Genomic DNA, 15,417 nt, shown 5'->3' with positions numbered 1-15,417 from the left:
GCAGGCTGTAGTGTGCCTACTCGATAGATGAGATGCTGTTCCTCGCGCTTGCGTTGATGTTTACTGGAACACTGCAGCAATCCCAGGACAGAGATGTGAGCATGAGAGGAGGAGGAAGTGTTGAAATGGCAAGCAACCGGAAGCTCAGGGTCCTGCTTGCGGACTGAGCGGAGATGATCTAAACTACCTTAATTGATATCCCACCTCGTTGTAGTGTGAAGTCCGCTTTCCACGGTTCCTGCCACACCTAAAATTTGGAAGCGACGTTACGACGTTTGACTTCTGTTCAAATGTGTTCCGGTCGCATTTTACGGCCGTACCCCAACGCCACACCCCCTGCTGCTGATCCCACTCTCACCAGCCCAGTGAAATTCCAGCCTATGTCTATCAGGAGTAATATATTGGGAGTTTGGAGTAGGGTTCGGCGCCAACATGTTGCACCATGGACATTTGACAAAATTATTGACTCAGCCATGGACATGGGGGTGATTAATCTGTAAATAAAGTGTATAGGCAATCTAATGCCATCAAAACGCAGTCGAATTTAAAACACATTTCTCCCTATAAATAAAGTAGCTAAGCATACAAACATCAATGGAGAGCAGCACAACTGTATGAGCTAGCTAGCAAGCAAAATAGTATGCAATGCCAATGCAAATTACTTTTGTTGACAGAATACAGCTAGTTACATCATGTCACAGGGTGGTAGATGGATCTTATCAGATGACCTCTGTCGATTCACATTGTGTCAGGAGTGCAAATTCATCTAATAAACCATGAAACTCAAAGAGGGATTGTTATCGTGGTTATTGAGGTACAGCAGTAGAAAAATCAGCAATTGGAAGATGGACCATTTCTCACACTGCTATGGTCACAAGACAATTTAACCCATGGTAAATGTTTGTGCAAATTTTCCACCTGCTTGTAATATGTGTCTGATGACAGGGCAGCCAACAAAAAGGCAGTGATCTCCAAATCAGGAGAATTTTATAGGATGGAGCAGATCGTACTTCAGAAGAGTTATGTAAAACTGAAAAGCAGAGTGGGACAGGAAGGGACAGAGAGATTAACAGTAGGTAGCCAAGACTAGTTTATTCATCTTGACAGGCTGTTAAACTAGGTCCTGGATTCTAAAATGTAGAAACAACAGAATCTCTTCATGGACAAAATGCAATTTGCTCCCCAAAACTAGTGACAAAAGTAGATAGACACAATTAAAAATAAAGAAGCGCCCTTCAGTTCCTCCAATAAAGCGATTCTCTTAAATTCACTTTTGTCTATATCTCAGTCTATCACTGTTAATTCCAATTTAGCACTGACAAGATAATTATTATCAAAAATCTTTTCTGCAAAAAATTTAGTTGGTGTTACTGCATGTATTAATCAATTACAAAATGTTTAAGCACTATCTGTAAGATTGTACTCCAGACTAACCAATTTATGTCCAAGCCAAATCTCTTATCTGTTTGCAAAGGTACACTTTTAATGTAATGTAATTATATGATGCAGGCAGCTTTCAAATGACATTGGCCACTCAGGTTATCTGCCCTCAAACTGGATAGCAAATGATGCACATTGCAGTTACTAATTTTTGACATACTTGTAAAACTTGTCCTTTAATCCAATTCGCAGCAAAAAAAAGTTAAATGACAGTTTCTAAATTTTTACTATGTCTTCCCTGAAAGTTTCTAAAACTGGACAAATGCAAGTTAATTAAGGAAAGCCAGCATGGATTTCTTGAGGGAAAATCATGTTCGACTAACTTGCTGGAGTTTTTTGAGGAGGTAACGGAGAGGGTTGATAAAGGCAATGCTGTTGACGTGATGTACATGGACTTTCAAAAGGCATTTGATACAGTGCCACACAACAGACCTGCGAGCAAACCTGTAGCTCATGGAATAAAAGGGACGGTAGAAACATGGGTATGAAAATGGCTGAGTGACAGGAAACAAAGAGTAGTGGTTAATGGATGTTTTTCGGGCTGGAGGAAGGTTTGTAGTGGAGCTCCCCAGGGATCGGTGTTGGGCCCCTTGCTTTTCCTGATAGATATACTATGACTTCCCAGTAGACCCTGTATTTGGGGTCTCGCCTCCTTTGAACTGGATAACTGTGTCCATCCCATTTGCCCTGTTGAGCGCATGTGGCTGAGGAGAATGCAGCTGGTGCTGCTCCTGCTGTTTATGTTGGTGTTGCTCTTCCTCTTGTTATTCATCAGAGGCCCAAGGTAGAGCCGCGTAAGCTGCTCCCATGCTGCAGTAAAGGCTGACAGCATGGAAGTACAGATCAAGGTGAGTGAAGTGCAAGACAGGTGAACTGACTTTCAAGATGTTGGAAATCACCTGTCAAACAGTGGAAGCATTCTCTCAGAAGAAATGCTGTGAGCACCAGCCTCTCTCCTAGGCATAGTCAGTGCTATTCAGTTTCCCTTTTAGAACATTTCCTAGCCTGTCAGTTACACTGAAAAAGCATTCCCCGCTATGCACTCACCTAGTTGACCCTGGTGAGTTGCAGACAGCTCGAGAAATATGTGTGCTGACTGTTAAGTTCAGAATGGTTGGTTAAAACAGCAGTTAAAGACCTATTTGCATATTACAATTATCTACCTGACAGCTCTATGGGGATTCCCCGCTCACCTTCACCATCCACCCGGGTAAAATCCAGAAGTGGGTGGGATGATGTTGGGATCCCGACCCGATGTTACTTTTAAAGGATTTAACACCCCACCTGCACCCAAACCTGCCTTGGCAGTTAAGATTCTGCCCAATATTCCAGCTGGGGCCAAACTATGTTTAATATAGTTTTAGTATAACTTCCTGTCTCTCGCTCACGACTTTTATTTCCATTGAAGTCATGAAGTTATTAAAAGGGACTTACGTTGCGCATTCACTTGCGTTTGGTGTATACGATACATTGCAGTCCTACCAGTACTGTGGCAGGGCTGTATAATCAGCCTTCTTATGTTCAGTTTTTGTTTCTTATCTTCGAAAAGATAGTCTAGCCTTGGAAAATGTCAGAAAGGTGATATCAGGGGCAAAGTGGCTTCGTGGTGATAAGGCATTGAGCAAATTTGTCTTATAAGACACAAAATGATGGTGGGGGAATCACCTTCAAGTGCACACACTTAAAAGTGTGGACGTCATGGATCTACACGAATTCCATCAATAAGGCTCTGCACTCTTGTGAACCCAACTACTCTGAAAAAGTGCAAAGGCCTCTCTTCCTGATGATGACTTTCTGTTGCAAAAGCATTAAAGTCTCTTACCCTGGTACATAAGGTATCAGAGACCTATGTTGTAGTACAATGCAGATGGCTGATCGAGCAGATGTCACAGGAGTCAGCTTGAAAGAAGCCTGTTGCATACAAGTTCAAAGAGCAGTGACTTTTACAGCCACAAGGAGAGCTATTCCAGTCACAGATCATTAGCAGGAAATGGCAAAGTACAGAAACTGCCTTCCTGGTGAAGCATGATGAGCGGAGGCAAACCTTCTTAAACATGCCCAACTAACCCTGCATGACCTGGTGATAGCCCATTCAATTAACTTAGTGTGCTTTAATCGAGAGTTGACTCTCCACAATGGTAGCAAGTAAAAGAGGACAGAAACAAAATCAATGTTTAAAAAATGATACGTTGCAAAGCAAATCATTTCAGGCAACTAAAAACAACAAAACCAACCCATAAAGCCAAAAACAAATGCTATTTCTCAGTCACATGCTACACAAGTTAATACATTTTGTGAAGACATCATTATCAAAACCCAAGAAGTGAGTTTCAAACTGTACCAAATTTTTTCAGACGATAATATTGCTTCACTGGGGCAAACCATGCAGAATGAAGGGAGGCCCCTCCCTCGTTAGCATTACTTTGTAGGACTCTAATGAACTTACGCAGTGCAACCATCCAGATACTCCCACTATAACAGTATCGCCCAATCATAAACACAGGTTGGTGCAATCCCAGCACTGAGCAGGAGCAAGCTCTATCTCGAGGAATCTCTGATTCTCCATGACAATTGCACACATGTGCAACACATTGTGGTAAAAACAGAAAATGTTGGAAACATGCAGCAAGTCAGGCGGCTTCAGTGGAGAAGTTAATATTTCAAATGTGAATCCTTCATCAGAACTGGAATTGAAACTGAAAACATTAACTTCTCCATACAGGCTGCCTGACCTGCTGAGTGCTTCCAGCATTTTCTGTTTTTATTTCAGATTTCGGTATTTTGCTTGTTGTTCAGCACATTCTGGTACAAGATTTATCTGAAAATTCCTGGAGATGAGAAGGTTAAAAGAATTGACAAGGTAACTGGACAGCAACCCTCGACTCAAGTAGAATAATCCTGGACAAGGGGACATTACCTTAAAATTCAATTAAACTGGTTAGAAGCCAATGTAAAAATGAAATCTTCACACAAAAGGTCATAATAATGTAAAATGCCCTGTTCCACAAGACCTTCCATGAAAATCAATTGAAATGCTCGATAAGAACAGAAATATTCATTTGGGAAATAATTGCATTTGAGGACATGGAGAAAAAGTGAAGCATTGTAATTGGAGAGAACTATCTGTCATGGATAACAAAATGGCAAAGCAGACTCAAGAGACCAAATAGCCTACTTCTGTTTCTGTGAGCAGATTATGTACCAACTCCATGTTAGTGTGCAGAAATTCTTGACACTATGATCCCACTTCCTTGACTATTATTGACAAACAAGCTTGCAGCTGACACGTGTCCTATACCGGGCACAATTGAACTTTGCACAGTAAGTATACAGTAATATGGTGGCGGTAACCCTCCTTACCTGATACCCACTGACAGCTTTTACTTTTGTTTCTGTAGCTCCTCGAGAAATTATAGGATTATCGTTCTTGAACTGTATATCTTCCGTTGCTATACCTGATCTGACCCTCTCCCTCCAGGCTCAGCTTCTAAAATCCATTTTCCAAACTGATTATTTGGATGATAGATCACCTATCCCCACTGCTTTTACTATCTAAGAGATGTGACAGATACACTATTGCTAGCAATTTATTTTCTCTGTTTATTGATTTTGCCAGAATTGGCACAATTCACCTTTCATAGTTGTAAAACACATTCCTTTATATATGTCACTTGTTCCGCATGAAGGGTTTTGAACATAAAAAAGGTGCATGAGCAGGGAATGTAGGTAAGACAGGCAGTTTCTGTTGGATGTCAGTTAACCAAAACCTGTCACTGGAGGCCTGAAATATTTGTAAGAGGAAACCTAGAACATTGGTAATGGGAATCCCAGAGCATCAAGAATAGTTACCATTTGAGGAGGCCTGGTATGTTGGTAATGGAAAGTCCACAGCTTTCTTCAGATGAGGCCTGTTGCACTAGGTGCAGCAGAGACTTTACATGAAACCTGACATAGTTATTAGTAGATTTTAATTAAATTTTAATCGCTAGCAGTAGAAATCTTGAAATTTCAAAGTTAGATGAAAGTATTGGGTCATAGTATCATGGTGTGTCATTTACAATTAGCCTATAGTGCTGGGCAGAAGATGCTGGTAGTGGGCAGCCTACAACAAGAAGCCAAAGAAGAAGTAGCCCATAGCATGAAGTTATCAGGGAAAGAAAAGCAGCAATTGTGTGATCCTACAAGGGATCCCAAGAGGATTTGTGCTGTGGGGAGAATTACAATTACAGCCTCTAATGTAGACTTCATCTATTTCTCTGATGTACTGCCTTACATTTAATAATGTATTTCCCCATAGTAATAGAAAATTCCAAAGAGCTTATCAGTGTAAAAACAATGTTGTCATGATTGCACCTGAAAACAACGGAGCATTAAAACATGCAGGTGGGGATGAGAGGTGATGAGGGGTTTGTGCTTATCAGGCAGAGGCATAAGAGTGCCGGTCAAATAAAAAAAACTATTAGCAGCTTTACAAAAGCAACCTCAGTGGAGATGGGGATTAAAATGTTTTCTTCCAGCACAGAATTCAATAACTTGGAGTGGTTACTAACCAGGTTGAATCGAATCAGGGATCCACAGTCCTTGTTCACCGCATTCCAATTATAAGGCAAAGAAACCAGTACAAACAGGCTTTCTTAGGTTTAAATAAGAAAAGTTGAAATTTATTAAACTTAAACTCTAATTCGGTTGACGCCTACAGATACACAACCCTCCCATGGTAGTGTGCATGTGCAATACACACATGCAAATAGAGACAGAAAAGAGCAGAAAATAATAAAGTGGAAAAGTTTGAGGCAATATCTGAAGACTTTTTGTTATGGGTTTTCGAGCTCACTGTAGAGTCCTTGATTGTAGGTAGATCTTGCTTTTTGTTGGGGCTCAGTATTCTTCTTAAACCTTGTTCGCTGTAGGAGACTTTTCTCTCTTGGGGTTCAGTGGATTCAGAGGCCTGTGAGAAATAGATGGGAGCAGACAGGAGAGAGATCTTCTCAGTCCAGGAGCAAACAGACAGTCTGCCCAAACTGTTTATACAAATTCAAAAATCTCAGGTTGCCCAGCAGGTTAGTCATGTGACTAGCTGGTTTGACCATGTCCATCTGGGTATTTGGCCATCTTAGCAGTCAACCTGGAATACAAGCTCCCCCACCTTCAACGTCTGGTGATCAAAAGTCAATTGTGGGTTGAATGTCAGAGAATGGCAGCTTTGTCATTCCAAACACTATCTGTTAATATGCAAATACATTTTGCAGCCACGGCTGATCTGTTTAACAAGTCCTTTCTTAACTTCAGTAGCAGTTTAAAATCAAAGTTTATGACAAAATTAATGTGCCTCATTCTTGGCAGGTGGGGGCCTAGCATGACAAGCTAATGAAATACCTTTTGAAGTGTAGTCACTATTGTAATGCTGGAAATATGTTATAATGCTTCTGCCCTAATAAAACAGAAACTTCTCATTAATCATGAGCCGTACATAGAAGTTACAACATGGAAAAAAGTCATTCAGCCCAACCAGTGCCACAGGAGATGTGGCACTCGTGCATATAGAAAGTCATTGCTCTTGAGTAAATTGACTTCCAACAGTAATTTTACAGCCAAAAATAACGCTAATATGAGTCAAATCCAACTGAGGGCCTTTGTTTTCTATTTGATCAGCTGAAGACAAATAGGCTCGTTACCTCCAACTGTGTCTTTGTTTGACATGGTTTGTTGTGCAATTGAAGGTGATTGACAGTTTGGACGAATAGCCTGTCTTTTTATGTAAGTACACTAATTCACAACAGAACTGGTGACACATTGGGTTCCAGCGTAGACTAACAGCTTCCCTTTCTGTTGCATTTCAGGTTCCTATATGACCGGTTTGGACAGTCTCAATCCAGTTATTACTGACTATGATCTACATCAGAAAAACAGCCCTTAATTTGGCATTAATTCATAATATTAATAAGAGCGACCTAAGGAATGCTTATTTGGGAAATGGAAAAAAGCTACCCACATTGTTGAATTGAGTGGAAGGATCTTTCCCTGCTTCTAGTTATGCTGTATATGATAGGTGCAGGCTTTGTAAAGCACTGAGGTTATTGGTGGTGATATGTAGGCTGCAGCTTTCTTGAGAATTCTTAGCTCAACTGTGATCACAAAACAGAGGAGCACCCGAGCAGCGGAGAGTGAGTGAGACATGCCTTCATCAAGCTTCCAAGTTTCTTTGTAATGATACCTCCAATGAGAATACCCTTTCATCAGCAAGTAAAAAAAACACCTGTGTTGTTTCTCAGATAGTATTCTGATAACTTGACCGATAGGAAAAGAACTAAAGGAACAAAGATAGAAAGAAAGAACGTACATTTATATAGTACCTTTCACAACCTCAGGATGAGAAAAAGCACTTTACAGCCAATTATGCAGCAAGGTTCCACAAACAGCAGTGCGATAAATTACCTGATAATCTACTTTAATGATGTAGAGGATAAATGTTGAGCAGGTCATTAGAAGAACTCCCCTTCTTTTCTTCAAATAGTGCCATGAAAGCTTTTGCGTTAAACTGAGAGGACAGATGGCGCATCAGTTTAATGTCTCGTCTGATCAGATGGAGTTACAAAGGAGGTTTTTAGCAATTTTCAAAAATGTTATACATGTAATGGAAATATTCTTCCCCTTTAACAGTGAAACGTTGTTTTCCACTTAACAGCATCCACATCAAACAGCTTGTACTATTCCTGATATGTTTCCTACTTGAGATAATGTCCAATGATTGTTGTTTCAAGGTTCAGACTGATTTCACAAATACAAAGCATTTATAATCATGACCTGGATGTTCCTCGCAGCCTGCATTACTACAAGAGGAAAATTGCTTTCACCTAGCAATTAGAACCTTCAAATGTTGTCCTGTTGGTGGTGTGTGGGAGTTTAGGACAGAAATGTGCCTGGTTTGAGAGCAGAAGCAAGCAAATAAAGTATAAATGCAAAACCTTGATGTCATTAGCTTTCATCACCCTCTGGGGCAGAGAATTCACAAACCCTCTGCGTGTAGAAGTTCCTCTTCATCTCTGTCCTAAATGGCTTGCCCTTTATTCTGAGATTGTGTCCCCTGGTTCTGGACCCCACAGCCATGGGAAACATCCTTTCTGCATCTACCCTGTCTGTCCCTTTAAGAATTTTGTAAGTTTCTATGAGATCACCTGTCGTTCTTCTAAACTCCAGAGAATGCAGATCCAGTCTCCTCAATCTCTCGTCATAGGACAATCCCACCATCCCAGGAATCAGTCTGGTGAAGTTCCGCTTCTCTTCCTCATTGGCAAGTTTATCCTTCCTCAGGCAAGGGGACCAGAACTGCACACAATATTCCAGATGCGGCCTCACCACTACTCTATATCAGCGTTGTCCAACCTTTTCGGGCGGAGAGCCGCATTACGATTTTTGCTCGGCCCAGGAGGCCGGTGAGCAAATTTCGAAATATAAAGGCATTAAAAATTTATTTTATTGATAAAAACAACAACAAATGTGCATTTTTGTGAAGAAGCTTTAAAGGAAAAGACTAATTTATTGATTTACTTTCTCATCACTATATTGAAAACTGATTAAGTGACCTACTTGGCATTGTTTTTGCTTGCATAAGTGGTCAATCTCTTCCCGCACACTTGATGTAGCGATGCAAAGTATTCTGGATAGATGTCCATCTTTCAGGAGTGATCTTGATCTCTCTCTTTGTCTCTGTTTCTCTCTCTCTCCCTGTGTTCCCCCCTCTTTGTGTTGTTCTCCCCTCGCTGCGTCGTCCTCGCTCCTTGTGTTCCCCCCTCTGTTGCACCCTCTTTGTCCCCCTCTCTCTTTGTTTACCCCCTTCTCTCTTTACAGGTAATTTGACTAGTTCTCTCAAGTGTTTTGGTGTGTATTTTACCTTCACCTTACTTTTGTTCTGTGCCTTTTGCAATGTTGATTATCTGTAATTTCTTCCTGTTCTGACAAAGGGTCTATACCTGAAGTGTTAATTTATTTGTTCTCTCTACGGATTTGGGTGGAACTGCTGAGTGTTTTGCAGCATTTTCTGTTTGTATTTTGATAATTTCATTATTTGTTTTCTTCTGGTGAACAGAACATTTTATTTTGGAAAATTTGCCCAAAATCTATATTCTTTGCACTTTTTGGCATGTCAACTTGGTGCTGTTTTGAACTGTTTTGTAAGGTTTTATTTACAGATTTTTTTGAATAAAGTATATTTTTAGAACAAAAATGCCATTCCACATCGCCAGCATTACCTACCAAAGAGAAAGTGAGATCTACAGTTAAGCCCTGGAATTATTAAAGTCAATATTTTGTTGTGGCCAGGGATCTAATGGCATCTGCCAAAAGTTAAATTTCCCCCTGCACTCATCAGCTCCAAGTATTTTGCTTGCAAATTTGGTTACAGGGTGAGATCTCAACAGCTTCTTCTTTTTCTTCTGAGGCAGTCCCACGGGATCAAGGATGGCTTGCTTCCACTCCGGTTCGAAGGGTTTAGATGTGGCTAATATGTCCAATGTGTGATCTGCAGACTCTGTCACCTGATTGGCAGGTGATGCTTGAAGGGTCAGTTAGATGAGTAGTTTGGAGGTTTGTGCGCTCCCTCCGACGCCTCGACTTCACCTCCGCAGGTTCCTGACAAAGTCCCGCAAGGTGTACGATGCCTTCCCCAGTGAGCATTCTCTATCGAGGATGGTCATGAGCCACGGACTCCTCCGAGTCAAAGGGGATGTTTGATCTCTTCAGGGATGCTTTGAAGACATCTCTAAAGCGTTTCCGCTGTCCTCCTGGGAGTCTCCTGCCGCGACCAAGTTCGGAGTAGAACAGCTGTTTCAGGAGTCTGGTGTCAGGCATGCGAACAACATGTCCTGCCCAGCAGAGCTGGTTTTGGGTGATTAGCACCCCGATGCAGGGCAGGTTGGCTTGGGAGAGGATGCGGCTGTTGCATTGCCTTTCTTGTCACTGTATTGAAAGACCCTGTGGATGCACCTCTGGTGGTATTTCTCCAGTGCTTTAAGGTGCCTGCTGTCTTAACAGCACAGCGAGGGAAACAGCAGAAGGAATGAGAAGGGGAGGGGCTTGAATTAAATGTCAATTCAGGTGCATGAAGAAAAGTAAAGAGGAGGAATGAAAGGTTGGATTAAGAGAGAGTAAAAAATTACATTTAAAATTTGACATTATAAGATCCCTTAAAACAATTTACAACCTAAAGGACTGAGATTCCACACATATAATAGTTAATTTTTGCTGCCAGCGTGGTTGATTGACAATCATTAATACTTATCCTATCATTAAAAAGGAACATACGCTTGTAATTACTCACCCTCAATTTCTGCCGTTGATTTAATTCATATTTCTCACACAAATGCAGCAACTTCATACCATTTAGTTCATGTCAATGGTGAGGTAGACAGAAAGATGCTGTTTTCACAAAGCTAAAGGTGGAGTGGCGCAAGTCAAGCAGCAACTTTTGGATAAATCCACTTAACTGTGCATCTGCCCCTTGCCTGATGTTGCTGTACCATACATGCACAAATAACAGCGAGCCCCATTAACCTCACCAATATTTTGACAGGAAAATTTGAAAAGAAAGAAATCTGTCACAACATTAATGACAGAGGGCTGCATCTCCACCATGAAAGGGTCCATTCTGCTATTTTCGTCTCTTGGGCTCTTGATCTGCAAGAACGTGCTCTGCTTCATCAGTTTTGCCTGCTTCTATTTTTCCCTGACTCAACTCCATTGTTTAAGTTATTCACGCATTCTCTATGTCTCATAACAGTCTTTAATTTCTCTCAAAATGCTTCCTATTGTCCCATGTTAATATCTCTTCAGCAATTAAACTACCTTGTTTTCCATTTAACACTTTAGAGATCATTCAACATCTCTATCGTATTTGTGTATGTTGTGTGTGTGTGTTGTGTTGTGTGTGTGTGTGTCATGTACATGTGCATGTATTGTGTTTGTGGGATGAATTTTATCGGTCCTCTAACGATGGGCAGGAAGGCCGAGGACCATAAAATAGTGAGGGAAGGTGGGGTGAGGGTGGAGTGCCCGTCACCTTCCCGCAATCCAGGTTTGTCAGGGGCAGGAAGGCCTTCCCACAGCCTCTAGCATTTTATCAGCGGCTGGTTGAAGCCAGTTCACGTGGGGAGGCCACCCAGTAACACCAGGCGGCCTCCCTGCTTGGGCAGTCTGTGACCCAAAGAGTGCCCCCAGCAACAATGGTCGTTAACCCCCAGCCCTCAACAACCACCCCCTCACCACGGCTGTTAACTACCTGAGTGCCATAAAATGCAGCCAGAGGTCCTCAAAATGGCCGAGGTAGGGTTCCCCTCACCTTTCTGACCCAGTGTCTACCCCCACCGCTTGCATAAAATTCAGCCCTGTATTTGCATGTTGTGCATGTGCATGCTTGTGTGTGTATTGTGCATGCATGTGTGTGTGTTGTGTGTGTGTTTGTGCATATTGTGTGTGTGTGCCTGAGTGTGAATTGTGTGTGTGTGTGTGTGTACGTATTGTGTGTGTGCGCGCACTTCATCTTTTCCTTTCCCCTTCCTTTTGCTTTGTTCCTTTTTAAATGTTGTCCACCTGTAATTTTATCCAGCTCTGACAAACGGTCGACATCTGAAACATGAACTTTTCTGACTTCTGCACAGATCCTCACTGACCTGCTGAGATTCCAACATTTACTATTTTTATTTCAAATTTCCAGCATCTGTTTATGGTGAATTTACCAACAATGGTTCATCTCCCTTCCTCGCAATAGTTTACTTTGCAGCAGATATCAGATGTGCTGTAACACAAGCTCTCTTGGCAGTAAATACAATGGGTGTAAAATAAGAGTTTTCAGAGTAGAATGTTTCTGGGTGTTCTTGGAACTGAACCTGCTCGACAACTCCCTGAAAGTGCAATGATGCACTGTATTTAAATGATAATGAACGGTCATCAGGGAACTCACCAAACTATATTCACCACAATGCTCTGATTGTCTGTGTTGTTCACAAACTGTGGAATCTGATTCATCTCAAATGTCCAACTGTTGAACAGCGAGCTCTCAGCAGCTTCCATTCATCCAACACCTGAGGTCACAGTTCATTAATAATTGCTTTTTAGATTAATTTTATGGCAGTAAGAATTTGGTTTTAAAAGACCTGTGAGACTGCTTTGCAAATAAACATTTTATTTGAATAAATTATTTATCTTAATATATACTTGTGCAATTTTGGAGATGGTCATGTTGGAATTCTAAGATATCAAAACTAAAAATAATTGGTTTTTATTTAGTATTCACGATATGAATTTCAGATTTTCTTTTTAAAATTCTCGCTTAAGTTGATTTTTTTTACTGTGAAATACTATAATGTTTACAGATATTGAACTATATATAGGGAATGCAGTCGTTATTTTTTAAAGAGATACAGCACTGAAACAGGCTCTTCTGCCCACTGAGTCTGTGCCGACCATCAACCACCCATTTATACTAACCCTACAGTAATCCCATATTCCCTACCACCTACCTACACTATGGGCAATTTACAATGGCCAATTTACCTATCACCTGCAAGTCTTTGGTGGTGGGAGGAAACCGGAGCACCCAGCGAAAACCCACAGGCTCACAGGGAGAACTTGCAAACTCCACACAGGCAGTACCCAGAATTGAACCCGGGTCCCTGGAGCTGTGAGGCTAACCACTGCGCCACTGTGCCACCCAGAATCTGACCCAGAATTTCCTGGAACGGCGCAATTGTGACTTACGCCACAAATAATATTTTTTGTGCCCGATCTTCCGATTGGGAACTTACTCCAAAATTTCCTGGAAAGGTCATTTGAATACACTGCTGTGAGCGTAATTGCAAATCTGGACTTCAGAAGCGGCAAAGCCAACAATTTTACTCCATCTGCAGCAACTCAATGAACAGATCAATAGTGAGATGACCTGAGTTATAGAATTTGGAATTTCATATCCTTTCACTATAATCAACTTGATCACTCGCAGAACATTGATATGGACACACTCACCTGCTGTATTCATTTTATTGGAAAAAAACTGACCGATTTATTTTTTTACCATTTATTTTGTCAATGATATTTGCAATTTAAACCATTGAAACAGTCTCAGATTAGACAAGTGAGGTCTAATGTTGTCCACTTCTTGGGTGCAAAGCTGACAGCAATTGTTAGCTGTGGCTCAGTTGGTGCCACTCTCACTCCTAAGTTAGGAGGTTTGTGGGTTCAAGCCCTACACTAGGGCTTTTGTCCATTTATGATCAGGCTTTTACATACCCTAATTTTTATGTAACTAGATCTCGCTGCTGCGCTCAAGAAAGAAGACAGATGGTATGTACCAACAAGAAGAGTCTCGGTGAACCAAGCAGGAACATCCTGGTCAAGATCACTCCGAAGTGACCTACAGTTATTTCAGATTGACCACCTGAGGGCATAGTAGCTGGAGGGTTCGGGAGATGGAGGTGGCAACCTGAAGGTGGGAAGCGGCAACCTGACGCTGCTCCCTTCGCACTCCTGGAGGACAAGATCACAGCTACTTTTGTGGTGATATGGGCCCTGCTGGTCAGTGCCTTCAACTTTAACAACAACATCAACAGCTAATGGCTAAGGGAGTAAATCCAACAAAATCTGGAGTGAAGTCCCATTAGGTAGTTGGTGTTTCCCTCAAATTAGCACCTTCCGGCAACTCCTGCAACCAAATAGGCTCCAGATGTATTGGCTTTTGTCTTTCCTCTGGACACCAGCCTATGCAGTCAAGAGTGGGGTGCAGATGCCAGGCAAGTCTACACTTCCTACCAAGCCTAGACTACACAGCAAACAAAGAAAGGTAACCTTTCAGCTTGGAAGCTGGAATGTGAGGACTATGCATCCTGGAATGAACAACACCCCACACTCCACAGCAAGTGTATGCAAGACAGCCCTGATTGATCATGAGCTACACAAGCTGGGTGTCAACATTGCTGTCCTACAAGAAACCAGATTAGCCGACACAGGCTCTATTCGAGAGGCTAATTACACCTTGTACGGGCATGGAAAGAGCGCTGAAGATCGTCGTGAACACGGTATAGACTTCGCAGTGAGCAACCGACTGACACAGTCAATTGAACCACCAGTAGCAACCTTGGAGTGCCTCATCTCCCTGCAGTTATCATCTGATGGAGACATAGTCAAAATCATATCCATCAACGCACCAACGTTGAACGCCTACATCTCAGATAAAGAGCATTGTTATGACCAGGTGAGAAAGGTGTCTAAGGGTCTTTTACTGTCTTCACCTCGTCTTATTGTAGCAGGGTTTAATTTTAAACACACTGCGTTTTGAGCTCCCTGTTTGGTGAATCCTTGTTCACAGCTTTCCAATTATAAGGCAAAGAAATGAGCACACCAGGTTTTCTTAGGTTTAAAGAAGAAAAGTGAAATTTATTAAACTTACTTCAACTCTAATTCGATTAATGCCTACGGATACACATCACGCCCCACGCTAGCATATATAAGCGATACGCCAATGCAAATAGAGACAGAAAAGAGAAGAAAAATAAAATGGAGAGGTTTGAGGCAATCTCTGAAGAGGTTTTTTTTTTACTGTGCTTCGAGCTCGCTGTAGGGTCCTTGATTGTAGGTAGTCTTCCTTTTCGTTGGGGCCCAGTATTCTTCTTAAACCTTGTTCACTGTAGGAGACTTTTCTCTCTTGGGGTTCACATGTCTTCATATGGTTTCCAAAGCTGGTGAGAATGAGATGAGAGCAGACAGGAGAGAGGTGTTCTCAGTCCAGGAGCTAACAGCTTTCTGAGTTCAAAATTCTAGGCCAGTTCAAATTCAAAAAACCAACAGCCAGCCAGTAATGTGACTAAACTGGTTTGACCACTTCTTCTGTGTATTGGGGAAGCAAGGACAGGGTCCTTTGTTCCAACACTGTCTGCCAGCATACAAATGTCTTTCCAGCCAATGGCCTAGGCAATTCCTTGTGATAGGCCT

The sequence above is a fragment of the Heterodontus francisci genome, chromosome 3 (genome assembly GCF_036365525.1).
Source record: "Heterodontus francisci isolate sHetFra1 chromosome 3, sHetFra1.hap1, whole genome shotgun sequence".
NCBI lineage: Eukaryota > Metazoa > Chordata > Chondrichthyes > Heterodontiformes > Heterodontidae > Heterodontus > Heterodontus francisci.
This window is presented reverse-complemented; position numbering follows the sequence as displayed.